The following is a 24775-nucleotide window of genomic DNA, read 5'->3' as shown; positions in this document are numbered from 1 at the left end:
TTAGTGGATAGGAAAGGAAAAAGTGACAGCTAAACACTATCAAAGGTAATGGACTTCTTTGTAAGATTCTCACTTACTGCATGACTGCCTACTTTGGTAGTTTTCATATTCTCTTTATAAGATAAGTTTTCCCTAACTCAATCCTATTTCTTTATTGTTTATAGTGGGTAGGGGGTGCCACACAATTATACAGTGCCCTGGGCATGACTTTCCCAACCTACTGTTGAAATAAATGACATTCTAGTGGTCATAATGGGAACTCCAAGCACAAATATTAAAATAAAATTCATTTTTCATGAAAATTTCTTGTTGACTTGATTATTAAAAGGACCAATTTATTAAAAAGCATTAAAGTACTATATAGAACCTATAAAGTACTTAAGAAAATAGTTTCAAGTATAACCAACCCTCCATGTCTGTGAATCCCACATACATAGACTTAACTAACCATATGTCAGACATTAAAATGGGTTATGTGCTAATATTTGGTGATCTCACATATACAACAAGGGCATTTATAAATTGTGATATCTGTAGTTGGTTCTGAAACTATGTACTAGAGCACTATAAAACAAATTATATGGTTTAAGTTAAGGCATGTGTTGTTTGACACTGTTTTTTGAAAGAAGTGAACTAATGTCTACTTGGCCCAGAAAGAGAACTGATGAAAGACCAGTAAGGATACAGTCTAGAGTTCAACGTGGTGAACCAACAAATTTAATTAGAGTTCCTCACAGGAGTATGAGTGAGCGATTATTCCTAGGAACAGAACTGATTCAAATACACATGCCTCACCAAAAGCTCACCCTAGCAAGAGAGACAGCTCACAAAAGCTGTAACTCAGAAGCTTCGTGAACAGCCTACAAGTGACTACAGGTTGAAGATTTGTCTTTTCCAGATAGCTTAGCTGGTCTGAGCTTCTTCCGGTCAGGTTGACTGATCTGAGCCATGTCTAAGCAGCTTCTCTTGTCTGAGAATGTTTGTCAGCAGTTTTCACTGCTTGCTATGCACGGAGAGGGAAGAACCTGGTGAATCTGGTCAGTTTCAGGAACGTCCTGAAACCTTTGAATATTTTACTTCCCAAGAGCAATGAACTTCCCTCCAGGATGGAATGTGTTTCATCTTTTAAAACATTCTCTGCCTTAATGGCCTTCTCTCCAAATTGGAGAAAATTGATAGATAACGATGTGATAAAGATGAGATAGAAAATTCATACTGATTCATCAGCAAAAAAATATTTCTGCACGTATTTATGAAAGAAATCTAATAAGTGATGACTAGAAATAAAGAGTTTTGTAGGCTAATAAATGAGTATTAACAGGAAAAATTGTAGTAAATTATAAATATATGGAGGCAATACTTATTGACTGTTGAAAGCTAGCATCTAAAGAATTATAGTCGTCCTCTGTTCAATACTGTGAAAATGAATTTTAAAACACATTTCTTCTGAAAGATTTCAACACATCTATAAGTTTAGAAATAGATATTGTAGAAACATCAACATCTTAATAACTATTGTGTAATGACTACTTGCTATATTATACATGTTTGCATGGTCTTATTTTGTCATAAACTCTTCATTCAAGTTAGGAGGAGATATCTCTCAACTCAGTTTCTTGGGGGAAGATAAGAAGATGATGATAGCTAAAAGCTTAATCTTCCAGCTTCTAGAATCCTTGCTGTGTTCTCATCACCCTGTGTTAATTTTTTAAATGATAAGTGTTATTCTTTTTTAAAAAATGCTCCAAGGTCCCCGCGGCAGTAAGCAGCAGAAATGCTGTAGGTCCCAAATGGTGGTAGCTGGCCATGTGGCGACAGACAGCGGGCTCTGGGAGCAGCCAGTCCCAGGCAGAGTCGGCTGCTGGTCCCCGAGCAATGGCTGGTTCTAGACAGGGAGACACATGGCGGGCAGACAGAAGAGAGAAACGTGGATAGACACGACATGCAGGGTGAGGCTGAATGTTTATTCAGGGGGTTATGGAAGAGGAAGGGTGAAGGGGGGGGGACAGAAAGAGAGCGGGAGAGAGAGAGAGAGAAGAGAAGAAAGAGACAGAGAAGGGGGAAGCAGAGAAGTGGGGAGAGAGGCAGAAGCGAAGCTGCCTCTCCGAGAGGAAGATGGAAAAGAGAGCGAGCTCAGGCCGGAAGCTGAAGATCAGCCTGCCTCAGCTGATGGGGAGGGGAATGGGTGTGGCTTGTCTCTTAAAGGGACCAAAACCATAACATTCCCAGGTCTTCCTTATAATAAAAAGCAGGAGACCAGGCACCACAGCCCAAAGGAACTGGGGCAGCGAACTCTCAAGACTGCTTCTGGCTGATTGTGGGCGTCGTCTTTGGGGGGGGGGGCTCGAGAGAAGGCTGGGTGCTGGTCACATCCTGGCATAGCTGGTCTCTGCTTCTGACCGATGTCTGTGGCATGGGAATGTCTGGTGTCCCTAAGGTATTGGCAGAACAAAGAACAAAGTTAAATTAAGGGGGAAAAAAATTAGGACCAGGGAATCGGGCAGGTCAGAGGTAATGGGAGTGGGCGTGGCCTGTCCCTTAAAGCGACAGGAAAGCACAACAATACAACAACACATTCAAGTAACTACTAAGTAATTTTGCTGAAGCAGTGGCTGATTCCAAATTGGCTGAGAGTGGAGTTAGGGAACAATTATCTGGCACCCATGTTTTATTAATCAATAACTTTTTATAGATTATGTGACATATGATCTGATATTTTAGCATATGGTAAAACTGCCTTTTATTTACGAATGTCTTTATTTTTCTCATTTTTTTAATGTTTGTATCTGTATGGATTTGTTCGTGTATGTATACATGTGCAAGTGGACATGGTTGTGGAGGCCAGATGTAAAAGTCATGTGTCTTCTGCCATCACTCCATACCATTTTTGAGTGAGGGGCCTCTCACTGAACCTGGTCTGACTAGCCACCAAGGTCCCAGGATCTACCTATCTCTACCTCCTGGCTGCTGGAATTACAGGCACATGTTGCCACATCCAGCTGTTTTTTGCAAGATATGATGCCTTTTTCTCAAACTAGACTAGCTACATTCAAGAATTAGCACATATTGTCTCTAGAAATGAAATCTGTAATGTAACTAAGATTGAGAACATTTGAAAAGCTTAAACGTTTCACAAAAGATGTGTTAAGAACAGTTGAGTTCAACCAAAGATTATAACTCTGATAAACTAAGATTATCTGTTTTTAACACTAGATGCCTTCTATATTGAAGATGCTCTGTGGAAGAGGCTAACTAACTGATCACTATTTACTTTTTAGTATTTTTAAAGGTCACTTAAAATCATTCTGTGCCCAATTAACAAAAATCATTGAATATGCTTTAAGTGTTTAGCCCAAAATTTAGACTGTCCATGCTCTAAAATCACCATTGTTGTACATGTCAGAAGATATTGCTGAGAGATTTGAGCATTATGAGAAATTATATGTTGAATTAGAAGCTGTGTTGAGGAGAAGACACACTGATGTACCAATCTGGCTGTTTTGTATGGGTGTGGATAGTATGTGCAAAAACTAACACAGTAGCATCCGATAAAGCCCAAGTTCTGTCTGGAATTAAACCTCAGTTAATTTGTCATAATGCCCTCTGTGATTGACTCTGATTAATTCATTGCAATATTTTTTTAAATAATAGATTAAGACTATTTGCTTTCATATTTGAAATTCTCAGTTTGGGGCTTTGTGTCAAACTTTTCTCTAATATAATTTTTTCTTTTTATTGAAAATAGATTCTTCTCTCATGAAATACAACCCGTCCACAGTTTCCCCCTCCTTTCACTCCTCCCAACTCTCCTGCACCTCTCCTCTCCCCCAGATCCACTTCTTCTTTGTTTCCTTTTCAGAAAAGTGCAGGCCTCTGAAAAACAACTATGCACAACAAAACAGGATACAATAAGACAAGGCAAAAGCCCTAATTCTGAGGCTAGATAAGACAACACAATAGGCAGAAGAGGTTCCCAAAAGCAGTGAAAAGAGCCAGAGATACGTGGTCCCACTGTTAGGTGTCCCACAACAACACCAGCCTAACAGTCATAATATATATGCAGAGGACCTGGTTCAGACAATGCAGGCCCTGTGCTTGCTGCTTTAGTCTCTGTGAGCCCATGTGAGCCCTGCTTTGTTGACTCCATAGACTGTATTCTCCTGGTGTCCTCTATTCTCTCTGACTCCTATAATTTTGCCTTGAACTTTTTATTCTTCTTTCTGGCTGTCCTCCAGAGAGCATATCACAAATATTCTGTTTTCTATTTTCTACAGGATTGAAAAGTAATTGAAACAATAATCAAATAATTCTATGCTAATTATTTTCATTAGCACTAGACCAAACAGAAACCATTTTATTAGCGTAAAATTGGTTATATAATCATGAGTTCCAAGTGACATTTCATACATGTGTAGTGCATATTTTCATCATATTCACTCCATTGTCCTCCTCCGCTTCTACTTACTGATCGATTTCCTCTTCCCCCCTCCTTCTAGTTCATCCGCTTTTCTTCCTTCCTTCCTCTTTCTGTACTACTTTCTTTCTTTACTCTATCTTTCTCCTTCCTCTCCCCCTTCCTTTTTTCTGTCTCCCATCTTGTTTTTTAGGGTTAATAACAAAATTATTTTGTAGAAAGCTGGGCTCCTCATCAGTGGCTGCTCCACATGAAGAAATGGCTTTTCCTCCCCCACTGACCATTGTATATTGATATTCAGGGAGAGATGAGACTTTGTGGGCATCTGCTCCTGGCCACCATTATCTCCTGAATAATCTCAGGAAAGAGAATGGACGCAAGGGCTTTACTCCTCAAGTCTATGACAGCATCATTTTGAAAATGTTCAAAAAGAATCCCACCGTATCCATTCATGTTAGCATGAGCATATTTGTAACTTTTCTTTATGTTTGGCTTCTTGTATGATGACTAGCCGTCACCATTTTCCCAGGACTCTTCTTATATTTAACAATAAAAACTCTAGCCTTGGAAACCTATCAGATCTGAGAAAACAAGAATAGCAGGTCATCCTAATCCAAGATGTTTGAAGAGAATTATTTTATGTATAATTAGAATTGAGTGACATCCCAGATTAGGAAAAATAACTGAATATAAATAGGTCTTATCTGTGTTATTTCTTTCACAAGCAAAATTAAGATTTGGACATAGTAATACAGCTATGAAGAAATACATTTATACATTCAAACACCCATTTAACACATCCTTCCCCATGCGAAAGAGGCCGAATTGATGAGAAGAGACATGTCATAACTTTTCCTCGGCCTGTTCTGCATCCTGTATGTCTTTGAGGATTTCTTTGATTTCCCATGTTGGTGTGATATTTGGGTAAAATGCAGCTGACTCACATCCCATCCAAATCCCCTGTGTCCTCCAGAGCCTTCACAAATTTGGCAAGCAGCCAACTTCTTGCCAATTGCTTCCTCTCCTTCAATTCCCATATGTCTCCTTCTGAGCCATCTGCTCCTCCTCCCTTCCTTCAGTCGTTACTTTGCTCTGTTCTCCAGTTTCCTTCATTGTTCAATGTCCACTGCTTCCTTTCTCTCACTTCCCTTCTAGAGGAAATCATTGTATTTACCACAACAGATGATGTAGAGCCCCACTTCCCTGAGAAGTTGAATTTGTGTTCCTGCAAAATAAATTTGTAGTGTTCTTACGTAATGGTCAAAGGAAGTTGGGGTGGAAAGCCAGAAATAGACGTTTTCCATTATGTGCTTTATTTCTTTTGAAAAATAAATTTTGACTCATGGTATAGGTAAAATATCTATTTTAGGATTATAGAAATTAATTAAAAATAAATCTGTGTTTAATTTAATTGCTTAATTTTCAAATTTTATAATAGGAACACAGTATCAATAATACATGCTTGAGCATTGTAAGACCAAATTATAATGTCAGGTTTCAACACTTACATTCATCACCCTATGAAAGGTGTTTAGTCTGTATAAATTTCTTTTTCTTCTTGAATCTGTCCAATAACTTGTCTACTAATATCTGTACTAGTTCACTGTGTCATGGGTACACAGTGAGAAAGCACATCACTCTCAATAGCTATAATCTATACATACACACTCAAGTATTCTGAATATTCTTGAATACTTTATTAGACCTGTGTGGACTCTAGATATATTTATCAAAACTATATGGGAAAAAATGAGGAAATTTTTGAACTGTATCAACTTTAATTTCATGAATATGTAATAAAGTCACACTTTAAATGAATATAATAGATACTTCAGAGACTTTAGCAGAATCCTAGGAAGAGGGAACTGATGCCAGCTTTTTGGCCAACAGTGTTCTGAAATGCAGTCATCAGCTGAACTGCCTAAGGCAGCCACAGTGTAGAGTGAATCAACCTCTTTCCCATGCATCAGGAACACCTAGGCAGACTGCATGCTTCGGGGAGTTGAGAAATTCTGTGATTCAGAAGAGGAAGCAGGGTTGAGAAATTATGTTTTATGTTCCCAAGGAGTGTTCGGAGCCTTTCCCAAGCTTTCAGATCTGCATAATTTCACATAGATCCACCATACATGAATACAAAACTAATGAAAGCCCAGTGTTTCTCATCCACTTGTAAGCTCTAACCTTCCTGAAGGATTGCTAGAAACTGAGACATTCTCAATCCCAGTACACACGAGGCTATGTCTTAGTTAAGGTTTTTATGGCTGTGAAGTGACTCCATGACCACGGCTAGTCTTATAAAGGAAAACACTTAATTGGGGTGGCTCACTTATTCAGTCCATTATCATCATGACAGGGAACTTGGCGGCCATACAGACAGATGTGGTGCTGAAGCTGAGAGTTTTACATCTTGCAGGCAATAAGAAGTCAATTGTCTGTCATACTGAAAGAAATTGGAACAAAAGAGACATCAAAGCTTGCCCCCACAGCAACACACACCCTCCAACAAGGCTACATCTCCTAATTGTGCCACTCCCTTTGGGGGCCATTTTCTTTCAAACCACCACATTCTGTCCCCTGGCTCTCAAAGACCTATAGCCATATTATAATGGAAAATGTGCATTCAATCCAATTTCAAATGTCTTAAACTTGTTTCAAAGTCCAAAGAGATGTGTGGCAATCTCTTAACTGTGAATCCCCTGTAAAAAATGAAAATTCACAAGCAGATCACTTTCTTCCAACATATAGTGGTACAGGATATATTACAATTCCAAAATGCAAGGAAAGGAGCATAGCAATATATATATATTGGACTAAATCAAGATCAAAAACCAGCTTGGCAGACTCCAAACTCTGCATCTCTATGTCTGATTTCACAATGCTCTCCACATCAGGAGCTCCATTCAGCTTTTTTGACTACAGTGCACTTTTTTCATTTGGGCTGGTTCCCGTCCTGGTTAATCGTTCTCGACAGGTATCCCATGACTCTGTCATCTGTAACATCTGGGATTCTCCAAGGCAAGGCAGACTTCAACTTCATGACTTCACACAATGCTCCATCTCCTAGGCCATTCAGTGACACCCCTGATACATGCCAGCCTCAGTGGCTTTATTCCATAACGCCTTTCTTCTGTCCTTATTTCTAAAACCAGAACCACATGGCCGAAACTGCCAAGTTCTGTTACTTGCTGGGGCTAGAACATGACCCCTGGTTCAGTTACTTCATCAGCTTTCGGTCTTTCCCTGCCTAAGCTTGGCTGTCCAAAACTTGGTCTATTGACCATGCTGGCCTCAAACTCAGAGATCCACCAGCCTCTGCCTTCCCAGTGCTGGGATTAAAGGTGTGCCCCACTACACCCAGCTGGAAGCTTTTCTTTAGTTCCTTTTCACAAGTTGGAAACTTAGCTGGGTGGGATCTTGCCCTTGAGGTCACCACTCCCTTTATTCCCTTTCTTAATCTGTTTATCTCCTTGAACACAGGATTATATTTTGAAATTTACCCAACTCAGTTCACTCCTTTTTTTTTTTAATTATAAATTTCCATTAGAGTTCACCACGGACAGAGTCTATATTAGGCTGCTTTGAGATTTCTTTTGCCAATGGAATTAATTCAAAACTCTTCAAGACAAGAATAGCTCACCAAACCAAAGCCCCTGGACTATTTTGTTTGGGGATCTCTCATTACTACAGATTCCATAAGTTTGCTGCATTTTTCAAAATGTTCTCTTAAGCTACAATCTGTGGTTTCAATGCTCAGGTCATCAATAAACAGCACTCTCAACTGTTTTGGTTCCCTTTATCATGGTTTCCTAGAGTAACAGATTTTGGAATGAATCTCTCTGTCTATGTTTCTGTCTCTCTGTCTCTCTCTGTCTCTGTCTCTCTCTGTCTCTGTCTCTGTCTGTCTCTCTCTCTCTCTCACACACACACACACGCACACACACACACACGCACACACACACACACACACACACGCACGCACACACACACACAGAGACACGACACACGGGAATTTATTGGAAGGACTTACAGGCTGCAGTCCAACAGTGGCTAGTTGTGAATGGAAAGCCCAAGAATCTAGTAGTTGCTCAGTCTCCCGAGGCTGGCTGTCTCAGCTGGTCTTTTGGATGCTCTCACAAGGCGAGGGCAAGCAGGCAAAGAGCAAACCCTTCCTTCTTCAATTGTTCTTATAAAGCCTCGCAATGAAAGCATGGACCAGATTAAAGGTGTTGCCTTCCAGCCTCATGGTCTGCATTAAAGACTGTGTCATCAAGCCTCAAGCGCCAGATCAAAGGCATGTTGTCTTCTTGCCTTAAGATCCAGATCACAAGTGTGCCCTCTATTTCTGGATTATAGTTCATTCCAGATACAGTCAAGTTGACAACCAAGAATAGCCATTTTAGGTCAGATGGTAGTAAGATAGTCTAATGACAATTTGGTCACTGTTCTTTTGAAAATTTTGATTACCAAGTTTTTATTGATTTATGAATTCTTTTCTTCTGCTATTGTATGTTCTGACCTCTGCAGTCTCTTCTTCGCTTTAAACTAAAATTTCACATTCCAATTTAATGTTTTTAATTTAGTTTTGTTTCTCTGTGTGCGGGTCTAGTGCACAGTCACACATGCACAGTTTTTTTGTTTGTTTTAGGTAGTGACACACATGCCATAGTGCACATGTGGAAGTTAGAAGACTTCAATTTTGCTTCTCACCTTCTCCTTGTGTGGGCGGGGCTCACGTTACTCTTCATTGCACACATATAGGCCAGCAACAGTTCTGCCCACTCTTCCTGCCTCAGCCCATCTTACCACGGAAATACCAAGACTGGAGAATTGAACCATTGCGTGTGTTTTCGTTTGAGTTGTAACTTGAACCCTGGTCATGAGGCTTATGCTGTACGTTCTATAACTGCTGAGCTCTCAAATCTCTGATGCAGTTTCTTCAGAGGAGCCTTCTGTAAAATCCTACCTGAAATGTATACATTAGATTTCCTTTTCAGGTCTTGTCCCCTGTATCAAGCATTCTCCTTCGATTTGCTGTAAATTCTCATTCATATGTACTTGCCCCTTCTATATGATTCATCTGGAGTGAATGCCTGTGTTCCTGTGTCTGTCTTTTGGTAGGAGCTAGTGATGGTTAACTCTGATTGACAGCTTTATGGGATTAATTATTTCTCCATTATAAAAATGTATTGATTATAGTGGTTCCTATTTGATTAATAAAGATGTGTTTGAACCTAGTTGCAGTGATTTAAAATTTACAGTTCAAAACCACAATAGTTTTTTGTACTAACCTAAATAATACTATTTTTTCCCTACCTATTTACTATGATCTCTTTGTGAATCAATTTATACTAGTGCACCCAGTCTGCTTTGACTGGGGCTATAATTCACTGATATTGTACTTACATGACACACATATGGCTGGAGATTAGTTCCTTGATAGTGAGAAGAGGAGAGGAAGGTGGTGAGGAGAGGGGAGGGGAGCAGAGAGGAGAGGAAAGATAAATGGGAAGCTAAGAGGAGGGAAGGAGAAGGATGACAAAGGAGGAAGAAGGAAGGCTAGGGAAGAGAAGGGGAGGGAACAGGGAAAGGAAGACAGAGGAAGAAGCAAAAGGTACAGAATGAATGAGGATAAAAATAAGGGAGTTGCAAGACTTTAGGATGGATGATAACACTCATGGTAAGTTATTATATAGCAGATTGCCTTGATTTGCAGTTCCTGTTCAATTTGTACTAATGAGTGGTGAGGGGCTGGGGAGGTAGGTAGCTTATAGGATAGATTGCTTCCCTAGCATGTAGGTGGCCATGGGTTTGATCTCAAGTACCATATGAGCAAGGTATGGTGGCTCACGCCTGAAATCCCAGTGCTGGGAAGTAGAGGTAGGAAAATCAGCAGTTCAAAGCCATCAGCAATTGTGTCTTTAAGATCAGTAGGAGAGAGTGAGAACTTGTGAATGGTGAGAGAGTGGCAGAGTTTAACTTGATAAATTAAAGCAACCTATAGAATAAAACATTTAGATGATTAAAAAATAAACAAATATTTGTGAAACCGTAGCAAATCCTGTTCCATCAGTTCATAAGTTATATCAATTTTACGTCTTAGATGACATATAATGTCAGTGGACTTGATATTGTATAGTCTGTCTGCCCATTTTTGTCCTGATCATTTAAGACACCAAGTTATCATTCCTTGGAAAATCCCTACAGATCAACATGAGCTTGCTCAAGCACCACAGAGACCACTCAACTGTGTTCAGATGTGGAGGTAAAAGGGCAGACCCAGATTGCCAGACAGTGGATTTCTGGGTTAACAAGTAATCTTTAGCAATTTGGGTAATGTTATGTAGTTCTCATGGGCACTCTGAGTAATGGGTTAGACTTCCGTGTGCATAAATGACCTCACATATGTGCTCAGCCTATATAATCCCATGCAGTTTGGAAATGGTGCCACACTGATATTTTATCCTGTTTTGATTTTAATATTCTATTAAATCCCTTGAAAACATTCTGCACTTCTGGTTATTTGGTTTTTCCAAATGGTCTCCTCTAAAACAGTTTTTACTATTACTATTTTTTTTTCTGAAAAAGCCAGGCCCACCCAAATGTTGTATCCAGAATGTTAGACAACACAGAGGCCTGCCTTACTGAGCTGCCCTAATCTAGCCACCATGTGCCTCGAATTAGCATTCTTAATCCTCCTGTCAGAGTGGATCAAAGGAGAAAGGCTTTCAGAAATTCTTCTGGTCTTCCTGCAAAAGTGAGACTTCCTAGTTCAAGTGATCAGGGAGGAGAGCTGCAACTACCCCAAATATGGCAGCTGTACAGAATGGACCCAGGTAGCCCGAGGGCATTCGTGTGGCAGGAATTTGTGGTCAGCCTGCTCTCCTAACCCAGAAAGCAGAGGTACAAATGCAGTTGCCCTCCCGTTTTCTGCGACCAGTGTGTGCATGCCCCTGCAACTTCAGTTCTTCCAGGTCTCACTCCGTACTTCCATATACCCGATCAGCCCCCTGAAGTCTCTCCACATGGCCATGGACTAGTGGAATTCCGCCGGAGTCTGGGAGCATTTTGTTTAATTATAGGTCGAAGTCGCTTGCCAAATTAAAGACACAATCTTTTGTGGGTTCAAGGATGGTGTTCTGACCGGTTTATTTTATTTTCAATGTTCTATTAATCTCCAGTGAAATGTCTCTTTTAAAAAAATTGTAGCTTCGTATTTACTTGAAAGCGTTGCCTATAAATCTTATCTTGGAATTGGAAGAGTTCATTGCTATCAGCATGGGGTGGGTAAAGCCTTTGTGTTTAGGCCGTTTGCTTTGCCTGTCACTTACCTGTGATTGCGCATGATGGCCAGGCTAGGCTGCATTTTGTTTCTTTCTGTTTACCTCAAACAAAATGAATTGTAACCTTCCCTTTTAAAGTAGAACATTCCAAAGTTCACTGATTGCACAAGGCCTTCTTTCTTTTTAAAAGAGGTCCCAAATGCAGAAATCAAAGAAACATTTGAAGCCATTCAGGTTTAAATTACTTTTCATCTGAACCTTTTAAAGGGTCTGGGATTTCCTTTTCATTACTTATGCTTGGCCAAAGTTAACTTTATTTCTCCATGATGTCCACCACCACTTTTATGGAAAGCTTCTCTCTTAAGAATAATTTCGATTTTGATGCCTAGGCTGAGGTCCCTTAATGCTATTTATGCTTTTTCTTTGTTTAAAGGGCCACTTGCTTAAAGTCAATAGTGATTGGTAACGTCTGACCTCTTCAGCTTTTATTTCCTTAAAACCAAAGAATTTGATAATATGATAAATCATACACTTGTAAAATAATCTGGTGTACATTAACAGAATTACTACCAGATGGTACAGGATTTCTCTTCTTAAATCTTAAGAACTGTAGGTGCTTATGAAGCTTAGAAGGCTGACCGTGTTAGACACAGGCTCAGGTTAAAATACACTTGTATGGGAAAATTCTCAAGAGCAGTTGAGCCCCATTTATATAGAACTGGTTGAAAATAATGGAAGTTCATCTCCTTGAGTGGATAAAGGAATCCATTATTGCTTATGTTCCCTTTCACCTTCCTGGTGTCATTCTTCTCTCAGCCAGATACATCTGACCACTCTACCGTACCCTGCACCATGCACGCAAAGATCATATGGGATTAGCCCATTGTCACTGCAGCAGGGTAGCAATATTCTGCCCAACTCTAACTGTGCTGTAATAATAAACTCACACTTAGCTGGGAGCAAGAGAGCCATCCACAGGCATATGTGCTGTGCATGCACGTTTATCCTGATGACAAGTAGATGGCTTCAGGGCCTTTGAGCTGGCTTTCCTCCTCGGGCAGGTTTAAAACTGAACCCCGCCGAAAGGAGGAACTGAGTCTAACATACTGGCAAAGCCCTCAGACCGCATTTCTTGGTTCATTCAGTCTTTTATATCCATACCTTTGAATGAGACTGTAGATTTGTACCTTGTATGGGAAGCCAAGAAAATATAAGTTCATCATCTCTATCCAAAAGAAAGCCCACTATGGAAACTTTGCTTGGTTTGTGTGTAGAATGAGATCCGGGGCACTGATGGAACTACGTGAAGCGAATTTTTTATATTTCCTGAATGTTAGTTGCTTTATCAAAAAATAATAGAATGTGTAATTGTATAACCTACTTCATAATGAAGTAGGTTATAAAATTAAAGATAATGCGTGCAGCAGTGGGCTATACCACAGGTGTTAAGACACTGTAATTCAGATAAACATTGGACCACACAGGTTGCTATATGAAATAATTTCGATATTGCTACAGACTTGATGAAGAAAATTTCATGTACTTACTTGCCTACAAAACCATTAAAACGTTGTATTACACATAAGACAGTGGATTTTTTTTTTCAAATCTCATGTTTTTGTGATTTTTTTTTTTTTTTTTTTTTGGCAGCGAGCAGGGCGGTTAACTCATTTAAAATCCCTAGATAAACATCAGAGAATTTACATGCATTTGTTTGGGAATGTGAGTAGGATTTGAATTTGTCTTCCATGGTAGAAGACTCTGTTACAAACCCACGCTCTAGAATACTAAGCATTATCTGAAGAGATGACTGCTGGCTTCACTAGAAGTCTATACATCCGATTTCTGTGGGGAGGAAAATGCAAGTAATATGTTTTCTACATATGTGCTGTGTTTTTTAAATGCTGAAGTTAGGACGACGTCCTGGTCATCACAGACTGTGTGTCATGTGTGGGAGACAAGCAAAGTCATGGTAAAATTGCATTTACCTCTCATTGTAGTTTGCTTCTCCATCTTCCCACTGACTCCTGGCACAACACTTGGTAATGCCAAAGCTTCTGGTGACCTTTTTTTCTGGAAGCAACCTAGGATTCACAAAATCCTGATTTTCAACTCCAAGTTCGAACAGTATAATTTAGACATAGGTCAAGAGCAATTGTAGCACCCATTGACTGGCTGGACTGAGGTTAGGCGCAATCATCAGATCCATTATAGCAATCTATCCTCCCTTGATGCTTTGCAATGAATTTCTCTTCAGTGTGTTTTTGTCTTGGCCATGGAACTGAACTGCATATGATTGCAAGAATATGCCTTTGATGCAAACCCGGATGATTTTTTAAAATATTTTTAAATAAGTAATTTTGTCTTTTGTTTTGTTTTCATAGATCACTATAGAAATAGAAGTTCACGGAAAGCACTTATTTTTACTCCTTAGGAATCATGTGCTTCTCAAGAGGTGTACTTGGCTAATGTTCAAGCTGAAGGCTGATTTTGAACTCTCCTGCAATCTTTGTGTTCCAAAATGATTACAGCCCCCACGTGGGTAAATAAACGATCACATTTCATACGAATATGCATTTAGATGTGTGTGTATTAATGTACATAACATTGAGAGATATAGGAGTGATTTGTCTTCTAGTGATGTGTGCCTCCATTATTGAGGTGTACAGAACTGTCAAATTAAGGAGATACATTCTAGCATAGCACCGTGTTCAGGACAAGAGAAGGGAGAAATTGGCTGTTTGGGTTTTGAATTCATACTTGTAGTCTAATGGGCTCAGTCTTCTGATGAATGAATTAGTTAACTAAGCTGCTTACTTGCAGCTTGTTCCTCTTTGATATTCTGAGATGAAAAACGCCACCAGCGATAGATGAGACTTTACCTCAACCTGCAGCTTTAACAAACATGTTTACACTTGTAAAGAGTCTGAGGTAGTAATATTAGATACTCCTGGTGCTCTTTTATATTCACAAATGAAAAAATCTCTTTCTGTAACGTAAACCTGGACACTGTGTTTCCATGTCCAAGAATCCGTGCTGTACTCCACGGTGATTGTCTCTGCCCTGGGTTTCTGTGTTCAGAATGGAAGTGAATTTAAATTTCCAGGGTAATGTTACAAATGACACCGGGTCTCTGGAAAAGGCATTATCTTAGCAAAGTATTTGGTGATGAAGGAAATCCTCGCAGTGTAGAGAACAAGGAACCCTAAGAAGGCAGAGAGAAAAACACAGATTGACTGTTGGGGAAGTATTTTCAGCTGGTGTCCTTGTAACTCAAAAGAGCCAAGAGTTTGAAAATGAGCTTTTCTCTTCTCAAATACTATGAACATTTGTCATCTTTATTTCTAGAGCGTAGTCATAATTCCTCTGTAGACTTTTATTTCAGGCTGTCTTAGCAGTGACTACATGTAAATTCAGAATTACAGCCAGATGGCTGGCTGAGGTGATAAACAGCAAACCTGGTTTTGTGGGAGAGTGAAAATTGCCCGTAAGACTTTGTTTTTCCCTTTAAAACAGCAGGACATTGTTTCATGAGACCTGTGAAGGAAATAATACATTAAGTTTAATAGCTGTGGGCTAAATTAATTTTTCATATCCAAGCCCAGCACTACCATATAATCTGCCTAGAATTTTCATAGAGGTAAAAGCCTATCGGCTCCCTTGCTTTTAGGGGACAACTAGCAAAGGCTACTTTATGACAAAAACCACTCTTTAAATTGCTTACGTTTTGCAGGATTCACTTTGGGGGTCTAGTCTAAGTGGCTTGAGAATCAGACACCTTGGAAATCAGCTAAAAGCCTATGCTCGGTCAAAGTGCTTTCCATTTCGCCCGCAGTCCGCAGTTGCTGGCTGAAGTTTGGAACATTGTAAATTAGAGCGGACTTTCTCCCTTGATTGCTCTGGATTCCATAGTGTGGTGGCCCAAGAAAATGGGTTTGCAAGAGAAAATGCCAAATTCAAGTCTTCATTTCGTCTTTGGGCCCCACTTAAGCAAGCAAACTAGGTAGGCATTAAGAAGCCCGTGTTTCTACTTTTTTTCCCTTGTTAAAATAAAGCTTCATGAATAGGTTCTCTGGGGGTATACTTGCACTATGTCGGAAGATAATTTATCCCTCACAAGGAAAATCATCCTCTCCCCTCTACTTAATGGTGTCTCCGCAGGGTGCCTCCCCCTTGCCTGCAGTTAGCTAGGCTAGTTGAAGTCTGTCATCAAATTATCATAGGTGCACTTCTGCTGCCGCCAAGTAGCCCATAACCAATTTCTAAACTGCCGGGAGGAAGCCGGGAAGTTTAGTAGGAGCCGGAAGTCGCCTAGCACGGCAGCTGCCACAGTCCTAGACAGAATTCTCCCTGGCCTGTGTTCTCAGCTGGCAGTCCCCCAAGCTGTGTGGAGAGCCACGTGCTCCGACTGGGATAATTGCTTTTTCTGCATGAGTCTCTTGTTGCTTCTTTCCGACGATCAAGTGTGTTTAAACTCCTGGCTGAAATCATGTTGGTTTTCAAACGGCGTTGTAAAGTGTACCAGCAAACAAATGAAATTGGATCATGTGCTCTTGTATGTCTGTAGCTTGGGCAAATATAGGACACCAGTGAAAAGGTCTTAATTGCCCGCTTTCCCTAATTCTTCTCTGAAGAGAATAATCTGAAGACTTACACGTTATGTTCACTCCCCTCCCCCCCACCCTTGGAACGCTATCCTTCTTATGTCAAGAGATTAAATATAGAAAGATGATGTGATTGCTTCCAGTTTGTTCTCATATTTTCTGTGCGATGTGTATGCTGTTGCCAGGTCTTTGGTTATGAAAGTTTATTTTGTATGTGTGTGCAATTCCCAGGAGTACTATTTACACTTTAAATAGGCTGTGAAAAATGAAAGAGACAAAGCCAATGAATTAGTAAAGATGAATAGTTTGCACTATCAAGTTGAATACTTTTTTTATGATGAGGTTAAAATCTGGCTGGTTTGATTTTTTTTAATACCCTACAGCAAAATAAAATATGATTGATATTAGTATTCATTCATTATCTTTCTTTGATACTACTCAGGGCACAGCTGTTCCCTTTTGTGTCTGGTCAGGAGTATACCACAGTTTTATCAACGATCCCTTACTTGGCCACATGAAACTGGAGTTTCTCTTAGTCAGAAAGCCTCAGTGGGAAATATTTTAAACAATTCATCTCCCGTCCCCCATTCTCCTCGTCCTCCTCAGTCCCCTCCTCTGATTCCTGTGTCAGGCTCTTATGTCCCAGATTGAAATAGCCACAGGGAGAAAGGAAAGGGTTTTTGTTGCTGTTGTTGTTGTTTTTCATGAATCTGATGTCAATAGTTTTCTGAAAACTAGAAAGTAAGTTACCTTTGCTAGTTCAAGGACTGTAATGTGGCTGGTTCTAGCTTAGTATTGCTGGTAATCTAAACACTTGACATTTGAGATCTTCCTGAGATCCTTCTGTCATCGGCACAAATAGCATTGAAAGTCTTGTTCGTTAGTCCACATAAGTAGACTATATACAAATTAATTCTTGAAGTGTATCTTATATCCAAGAGAAATTGATGGAATTGTGGCAGTAGTTCTTTCAGTGCTTTGGAGTTGACAATTGATAATTCTTGAATTATCAGGAAAAAAAATAAGTTTTTTGATAATAACTCTTAATTCTAAGCTTCAAAGAGAAAGGTAGTAATTAGTGTGTATATTCAGAAGTATAAATTGCCTATATATAACATTAAATAATAATTAATAAAGAGATTTTGTCATCTTGATTTAAACTGATTTTCTTGAACAGTTCAACGCAGGATCTGAATAAGAAAAATGGCCACAAAAGAACTATTTTTATGTTCTTTGATATTCTATGGAAGCAGAATTGCCTAAATTGTCTTCAGTTAATTCTAATTGTTTTATTTCTATGAAACATTTTTGAATACTTATCCAGTCCTTTCTCATTTGTGCAGTAGAATTATGCTACCATTACTTTTTTATTTTAGTATGCAGTGACCTAAGATTACTATTGTATTTTTTATTATTGTTTTCAGGTAAGGTCTTCATGTGTTGCCTAGGCTGCCCTGCTACTCACTAGCTTGATTACCAGACAGTGTTGGATAGAGCCAATGCTCCTAGCATTGTCTTTAACAAATTCACTAGTTTGGGCTAGATCAGACTGTGTTGGATAGAGCCAATGCTCCTAGCATTGTCTTTAACAAATTCACTAGTTTGGGCTAGATGATAAGAATGCTTTTCTCTGAACTGGCCAACGTTAACGCTTAAAATTACTTATATGCACCCACTGAAAGATATAATTCTTTTTTTCCTCTTTTCTATATTCCATGTTAAAGTATTTTTAATTTATATTTTATCATTGTTTCTGTGATTGATTTGATGCTATTTTTTTAGAGAAGAGATGCTTGGTGGGGGTAGGGACAGGAGCTGCAGTGGGTGTAACTCTTCTTCATGTGTTCTTGTTGAAAGAAGTCTTGGGTAGTCTTTTGAGTCTGTTTCTACAAAGCAGGAAGATGCCTCAACAGGCTAAAACAACTGCTTTCAAGATGAGCATCCATCTTCAACCATGCATGTGGTTTCTCTGTCCTCAACGTGTATCTATGTGCCTCATATACTCACAAAAGAAAACAACAAATACATTGAAAAATATTTATTAAGCAGCACTTGAAAAGCAGAAGCAGGCGGATCCTTGTGAGTTCGAGACCAGCCTGTTCTACAGAACAAATTCCAGGACAGCCAGGACTATTTCACAGAGAGACTTTGTCTCGAAAACCAAAATCAATCAAACAAACAAATGTTTTATAAATGTCTCCAAGGTGTCTTAGGACTGTGAATAAATGGCCGGCCATCTTGGTTACCTGCATCTCGTGTCATGAGAGGTGACATGGTGGATATCTCTGTCGCTTACAACAACTTGTTCCAAGTCTATGGTTAAAGGACCTAAGCAGAATTGACAACTCATCCTGTAGGGATATCCTGCTTAAGCAGTTAGTGGGGAATCATTGAAGAATGATACTGACATCTAAAACTTCTCAACTATTTTCATTACAACCTAAAAATAATTCCATGAGAAAGACACTTTTTATAAGGAAAAATCACCTCTAAGCCCAGGTACATTAGAGAATTCTCCTTTCTGTGCTGATCACACTTAGCAAGACTTTGACATTCACTGAGTATTTCCAAGCTTTTGGTCTTCTCAAAATCTGTGAAAATGAAGCACTGCACAAATTCTCAATGATGTCAGGGGATTTCTGTGCATCTTATATGTATTGTTTGAAATACCTTTCTGTGTTTACTTTCTATAGCAATATTTTCTTCCTTTGTTCAAATCTGTTTCTTAGATGGAATTTCTAAAGGACACAGGTTTTTGAACTCAAAAATCTGTTAAAGAAATTGGAATAAATTATAGGACAGTTTGCTGGTTAGCAATTTGAAATCAACTTTGAAGCCCTTAATATAATTAGTGGTTTCGGTTTTTGGTCTGTTGAATTCAAGTCACATTAAGTTAATGTAATTAAAAGCAGAGAAGATTTTTGCGTAGCCAAACTAGTTAATTAGCCCCAGTTGGCTTAGGCAGTTAACTGAGAGGTGTATGGAGAATGTTGAGGAGGTGATGTCTTTAAAAAAAAAAAAAAAAATCCTGTGTAACAGACACTGCAAATCATCTGACTTGCTTTAGGGTAGAAAATGAAGGCGTAGCGAGGAGTTCATGTTGAGTTCATCTTTATTTCTGATTGGAAAAAAACTGACTGCGGGTTCAACTGTCTACCCATAGAATAGACAGACCAAAATATCTTCCTTAATTTTCTCCCTCCCTCCTTTTTTCCCTCCCTTCCTTCCGCTCTTAGAAACACGTTCCTATGAATGCAGAGATTATTAGCTTTTCTTCCCCCTTTATGCTAGAAATAAAAATGCTTACTGTGGTGTGTTTCCATAAAGGCATAAAACTATTGTCTTTGCTTTTGGCGGAGAAAACAGCTCTTACATGTGACATAGTCTACATTGTCACTCAACAGAGACAATTCCACGAAGATAAAGGAGTTAGAAAAAGAGATTGCCTCCTGTTCTTAGAAAATCATTAAGTGCTTGGAGCCGATCCCTCCCCCAAGGAAAACAATCATGTCTAGTTTCTCTTAGAGCAAGCTCCTAGTGTATTAATATAATATGTATCGACCACATGGAGGGTTTCCTTACCTTAATATCTCTCAAACACCACCTTTTATAACTTGGGGGCTATTCCAAAGAAAAATATCAAGTTTAAAGAGATTTGAGATTTTAAAAAAATTTAACACCTCTTCTCTTCCCCTTCTGTCTCCTTCCTGCAAAGGAAACGGGCCTCCAGGACCTCTCTTTTTGCTTTGATTTCATTAAGTATGTACATATCCGAGCTCCCCAACCCAAAGCACTGTCTAGGGCTTATGGAAATGGAGATGTCTAATGTGGTTGCTGCTGTGGACTGCTAAGGTGCACGGTAATGAGGACTTTCGACCCTGCCTTGGGTTTTTGACAGAGGCGGGATGCCCGCATATTGTCTGAGAGCTTAGCAAATTCGGCTGCACCCTCCCCAGGATTATGTTAATTGAAGTCTCTAGGCTGCAGTTCACTGTTTAACATTGTGTCTGTTCATTATACAAACTAGTTTTTGATAGGTTTACAATTTGGCTGTCAAATCCAGCTGTAGGAAGAGACCTGCCAAGAAGTATATCTGAGCTTGTTTTAAATAGTGCTCTGTTCACATTTATTGTGTTTTGTGGGGGTTGGACATGTTTTTCCTCTCTGTTTAGAAAGAGAGGAAATGTCATTTTTCGAAAATGTTGGAAAGGACACCATAGTGTTCCATGTAGGAACTCAGTATACACTTAGAGTGTTAATCTGTGACAACACAAAATGAAGACGGATGATAGAAGTGACTTCTGGTATGTTGATTTGATCAAAGTGACTGTACTGTACAGATTCGTCTCCCTTTTTTTTTTTTTTTTTTTTTTTTTTTTTGGTTTTTTGAGTCAGGGTTTCTCTGTGGCTTTGGAGCCTGTCCTGGAACTAGCTCTGTAGACCAGGCTGGTCTCGAACTCACAGAGATCTGCCTGTCTCTGCCTCCCGAGTGCTGGGATTAAAGGCGTGCGCCACCATCGCCTGGCTCGTCTCCCTTTCTATTGAAAATGCTTTAGTTTCCGTTCATGTGGTCAAAGAGAATAGAATTGTGACTTTCCAATAGCTCCATCTCAATATAGCCACTGCTATAATATCAACATCAACTTAACTTGTGAAAATGGAAGTTTGTATTGTTCTTCCATTTTTTTTTTCACTCTTGCATTGTTCTGTTTCATTGCTGGGCCCTTCTTAACATTTTTCGTCTTTACTCCAAGCGATATTTTCATCTATGCATAGTCTATTTCGAGAACTTCTGACTTTCTTTCTAGCCAGTATAAAATGCATTATTGTCCATGTGCTCTTCTTCGGAGGCAGAGGCAGGCAGATCTCTTTGAGTACTAGTCTATTCTGGTCTGTATAGTGAATTCCAGGCCCAGGCTACATAATGAGACCCTATCTCAAAAACAAAACAAGAAGATACATTTATTTTTTTTTAATGCAGTCATAACAGTAGGTTGCTGGGGGTGGACGGTTATATATTGGAGAGGTTTTTATAGCCATCTGTGAAACCTCAGAATTTTTAAAAGTGGTATAAATAGTTCTGCTATCACCTCATTTTGTGTCCTGTTTCCTCTCCTTGTTTTAATCTGGTATTTATCCTTTGCTCACAGCTAGGAAATTAGGGCGAGGCTTCTTAGTTTCAGCAACATTAGCATTTTGGAATGAGTAATTCTCTGAGGTGGAGAATGACTGAGTACTCTAGGAGCTAGGAGCGTTAGCAACACCTTTGGCCTGTCCCCTCCAGTTACCACTGATGTGGCTCCTTGCCACTGCTTCTGTCCACCAAGTCAGTCTCTGGATACTACAGCAGTCCCCAGGATGATTGTCCCCACTAAAATTCATCATTTGGGAGGAAGTGATGGCAACCTAGAAAGGCTTAAATCTACTTACCTTTAATTTAATGCTATTTTTTTTAAAAAAAACAAAAACATGTCTTTAAAGTACATGTTTATAAGATAGGAATGGTTTGTCTAGTAATACTCAGTACTGAGACATCACTATATCGCAACAAAAGCAGGTCTCCTGTTTTACTAAATTGTAAACTATGTTCCAGAATAAACGAACTTACTGTGGTTGGACTTACGTACATAAGGCGTATAGCAGAAATTCTCTCGGCTCTTCCGGCTTTAACCTCAGTGATTGTTCCCTCCCATTCTTTCACAGTTGGAATTATTCCATGGCTGAGACGTTCCCAGCATCTCCCCCATAATTTTTGTTACTTAATTTCCCCTCCTTCTCCATTTGTATGTAATCTTTCAAAATAGAATAACAGCAGGCTGTAATGCATAATGTTAATTGCTGTCCCGTGTGTACAAACTCAAGTTGATTTAAGATGCTACATTCCCAAGTATTTAAAAATTGTAAAAGTAAATAAACACTACATGGTATGAAAGCTGTAGCAATAAATCTCTGAGTTTGGAAATTACTTATATGTTATCATCGTTGAGCTCTCCTTTTCCTGCATTATCTGCATTTTAAACTTAGTCTCAAGGTCTCCTATTTGTTGTAGATAAGCACACTGACTTATTGACTTTCTGATCAAAAGGAATGCTGAAGGCATTTGTTGGCTTCCTCTGTTTTTCTGTTATCAATCTAATATTGTTTGTGTTATGTCTTCTAAAATGAACTCCTTTTCTAAGTATGCAAGGTCAGTTCAAGTTAGACTCTTGGGCATAAGAGCTTCCTTATGTCCCCATATGTTGTCCACAGCGGCAGACTCAACAGCACCACACACAGAGTACACCTCAGAGCCTTCATTTCAGTGAGGGAGGGTTTAGTTTTCCTTTTTGGAGAAATGAATCTGCTCCCTCAGCTTTTAGCCTTGCTTGTGCAAGTATTTCAACAGAAGCACATAATAAAGGGGGCAGTATATCTTCTCAGGAGGATCGTCATTTTATGATGTCCTGCTGGTTCTCACTCTCAAGGACTCAAATTTATTAAATACAAATTTATTAAATAGTAATTATGATAATGAGTTAAAATTGTATATTTGCTGTCCGCAGTGCCCCCCACAAAGTCAAAGAGACAGACTCTGCCAAAAATCAAAGGCCTGTTTCTACTTGCTTACTAGACAAGTTCCTTTTATCCCACAAAAATGCTACTTTTGCTTGGACATTTTGTCAGGTTCTAAGACCCTCAAGAGCAAGTAGAGGCTCCTTTACCTCATAGTTCACAGTCAAGATGCCTTACTTTTAGAAGTATAGTTAAGAAATACCTTGATTGGCAGAGTAGAAACAGGTGGGAGGAAGGATTTTGCTTTTCTGGACCTCTGTTCCCTTTCTTGAAAAGTAAAGAAATTATAAAATTTGCCTTATCGTTTTCATAGCGTGGTGATAGTAAAGAACATGCTGGGGGCTGGAGAGATGGCTCAGCGGTTAAGAGCATTGCCTGCTCTTCCAAAGGTCCTGAGTTCAATTCCCAGCAACCACATGGTGGCTCACAACCATCTGTAATGAGATCTGGTGCCCTCTTCTGGCCTGCAGGCACACACACAGACAGAACATTATATACATGTTCTGTCTATATATGTGTATACACATATATACACATATATAGAACATGCTGCATATATGTACACATACAAGCATACACACTATACAGAAAACAAAGTACTTGGCATTATGAACTATAAACATTATTAGGAACTAAAGTTGGGTTTGCCTTTCATTTGGTTCCATTATTGAATTTCGTAGTTTGTTGTTCTTTTTCTTTCCTTTTTTCCCCTTTTCTTCTTTTTTCTTTTTTGAGCAAGAGTGGTGATTTGGAGGCTGATTCTGAAAGGGAATCCTGAAAATGTTGAAATGTTTTCCCACAAGGGAATAATTTGAGAGTATTTTGTAGTAAAGCCCTATAACCAAATTGATACTGAATATCGGTTTGTGTATGGTTTGTTAAACAACTGAAATGGAACAACACTTTTATTTTTACTTAAAAATGCAGGTTGCAGAGCATATGTTAAAAGATCCTATTTTTGTGAAATTGTGTGACTATGCATATATCTGTATATATGTCAGTTACTCCTGTGAACTTTGTGCTATTATTGACTAGCATAACTTGCAGTCAGGATATTATGATAGGCAGCTTTGTAGCTGGATTTGTGTTTACATTTCTTCCTGGTAGCTTACAGAGGACCTTGCTGTGCCAAAGACACTGGAACGTAGGTGTGAAGGCTCTGTGTAGGCACCAGCTCAACTTATCCATGTCCAATGTTGGGTAGGTGTGGTCTTCAGGAATAGGGCCTTGAATCTGGTTTGTGGAGAGCAACCTATATTCTTGGCAACAGCCTGGGTTGGGGATGCCCATGGGAATCCTTTGGCTAACAACTTTTAATTGTAACCCATTCAAAGTACTGGAAGCTTCATTTAGTGATAAGAGATGTCCATTTCGGGCTCTATCTCTCAGTCCCCCTTATTTGATAATTTCATTTATATCACTTTCATATATGTTTGTATTTTAGGAAGAGTCATATATGTATATATTTAGGAGAGTATGAATTAGATTTCTCTACTAATCATAAGATGACCCTTAACTTTAGCTGTCTCTCTCATATTCTATCCCTCACCATCCTATTTCATATATGCATTAAACATTTTTGGCCATGTTGTTTGGGGGGGCACGTTAATAACTGCTTCTATTTCAGTAGGGGTTATAATTCTGTTTAAATTGCTTACCTGAGTTTGATTTAACTTTTATAAGTGATAGGAATATAGACAATTATCCATTTTTTTAAGTTTTTCAATTTGGTGAAGTATAGATTTTTAAAATATGTCTTTATGATTCTCTGAATTTTCTTGGTATCTTCTGTTATGTCCTCATTTTTATTTTCTGATTTTGTTAGTTTGGGTATTCTCTGTCTCTGTCTCTCTCTCTTGCTGCCTTTTTGTTAATTTGAATAAGGGTTTGTCAATCTTGCTGGGTTTTTTCAAGAACCAACTCTT

General features: G+C 39.1%; 1 protein-coding gene across 9 annotated transcripts in view; it reads left to right on the top strand.

The window, feature by feature from the left end:
* The window catches only part of Robo1 (roundabout guidance receptor 1), a 1017834-nt gene that overhangs the window by 872272 nt on the left and 120787 nt on the right, over positions 1-24775 (top strand). The window lies entirely within an intron of this gene.

The sequence above is a fragment of the Microtus oregoni genome, unplaced genomic scaffold (genome assembly GCF_018167655.1).
Source record: "Microtus oregoni isolate MIOR12 unplaced genomic scaffold, Mior012 000030F_ref0000283, whole genome shotgun sequence".
In the NCBI taxonomy this organism is placed as follows: Eukaryota; Metazoa; Chordata; class Mammalia; order Rodentia; family Cricetidae; genus Microtus; species Microtus oregoni.
Note: the sequence above shows the minus strand (reverse complement) of the source record. Positions and strands in the feature narration are given on the sequence as shown.